Source organism: Suricata suricatta, chromosome 5, assembly GCF_006229205.1.
Source record: "Suricata suricatta isolate VVHF042 chromosome 5, meerkat_22Aug2017_6uvM2_HiC, whole genome shotgun sequence".
Classification (NCBI taxonomy): Eukaryota; Metazoa; Chordata; class Mammalia; order Carnivora; family Herpestidae; genus Suricata; species Suricata suricatta.
This window is the reverse complement of record NC_043704.1, coordinates 60232038-60233875: the sequence shown is the minus strand read 5'-3', so window position 1 is coordinate 60233875 and position 1838 is coordinate 60232038. Positions and strand designations below refer to the sequence as shown.

The 1838-nt window shown below is 37.4% G+C and overlaps 1 long non-coding RNA gene across 1 annotated transcript in view; it reads left to right on the top strand.

The window, feature by feature from the left end:
• Window positions 1-607: 607 nt before the first annotated feature.
• The window catches only part of LOC115291744, a 12680-nt gene continuing 11449 nt past the window's right edge, over window positions 608-1838 (top strand). The window contains exon 1 of the long non-coding RNA XR_003908646.1: window positions 608-698. This is a non-coding gene — a long non-coding RNA (uncharacterized LOC115291744). The remainder of the gene's footprint in view (window positions 699-1838) is intronic.

Below are 1838 nucleotides of genomic sequence, written 5' to 3'. Positions count from 1 at the left end.
ACAGGTTGTTGTGTGAATATAGCTTTCCTCTCTAGCTATAAGTGCCCAGGAATGTAATTGTTGGGTCATTGATACTTGCATATGTGGTTTCTAAGAAAGTGCCAATCTGTTTTCCAGAGTGGCTGTAACATTTTATATTCTTACCACAATGTGTGGCTGATCCAGTTTCTCCACATTCTTGCCTTCTTGCTGAATGTTTCAGCATGGAAGAGGCTCTTTCATGTACATTTTAGAATAATCTTGTGTCAGATATCTTTTAGGATACCATTTTAGTTAATGACTTTTGGTATTTCCACTTTTGGAAATTTGCTATTTAATGGGTATAGAGTTTCAGATTTGAAAGATGACCGGTTATGGCAATCTGTTTCACAACAATGTGAATTTACTTGACACTACTGAAGTACACTTAAAAATGGCTAAGATGGAAATGTTATATGTTATATGGTTTTTACCACAATAAAAAAAATCAAGCAGTTATAAAGTGAATTTATTAACAATAGGTGATTGTGTATTGATTATATAGTTGTTTCCTTAATTGGTTATAATCACTAATCCCACATTATGGAAATAAATTTCTAAAAATATATATTTTTTCTCTTTTAGGCTTCTCTAGCAGAAACCGATAAAATCACTCTGGAAGTAGCAAAACTTATCAAAGATGATTTCTTACAACAAAATGGGTATACTCCTTATGACAGGTAACCTATCCTGATTTTCTTTTTTTATTTGAGGATTTTCTATTGGGTTTTGAAGAAAGCTACCTCCACATTAGAATTCTTGTTTTCAGGGGGTTTTTTCAAATGCAGACACAACTCTGACTCAGTATATGTTTCTCTGGATTGTGATAGCAAACATCTAACGATCTAATATGTCCCCTTGCCTTGATGTTGCTCATCTATGCAGTTATGACAGTATTTTCACTCATCACCCAGCCATCTTTAATTAGATTAGATTGTGGCATAGTGAGCAGAACGAGGGGATCGTTGCCTCCTTCAGAAGCTTTTCTCAACACGACTTAAAACTGCCCGTGCTTCTTCTACTCTTTCTCTAAATTAGCATGCCCTACTTTCCTGCTTCATTTCCCAGTAGACCTAGTCTCTCTCTGCCAGTCTCTGTTAGATGTCCCCCTTGTCTCTGCTTCTACTGTGGCTTATTTAAAGTCTCCATTTCTTTTATTTAAAAAAAAATTTTTTTATGTGTTTATTTTTGAGAGAGGGAGACACTGAATCTAAAGCAGGCTCCAGGCTCTGAGCTGTCAGCACAGAGCCCAACGTGGGGCTCAAACTCACGAACTGTGAGATCATGACCTGAGCCAAGTCAGACACTTAACCCACGGAGCAACCCACATGCCCAAGTCTCCATTTCTTTTAAACTTTGATAATATTGAGCCCTTTTCCATAGGCTAGCTTTCCTCCCACAGATCATATTTGGACTGAAGAAGGAACTGAACAAATAGGAAGATTATGAGAATGTAGGACAAGCAGAAAACATGGCAATATAAACAGTAAGCCTCAACAATCTGTATCAGGAACTTAAGTTCTGGCCAGCCAGACAAAAACAACCCAACCAGGGGAAAATTCTTTGGAAAGCGTAATACAGAATGCGCATGAAATTGTGTATGCAAGTGTGTTTGAATGGATCAAGAAGTTGATAAGAATGCATGTGATCCAAGCTGAATATTAACTTGTGTGTCCTCATGATTAAAGGGTATGGGTAAGTGATTAATGGGGGAAGGGACCACTGTTTATTTTAGGCAATTGCAGTTTTCTGTTTTTCTGTTATTTGTTTCCCCTTCACCCCACGATCACAAGGGAGTCTTTGCCACTCAGTGACTTTAC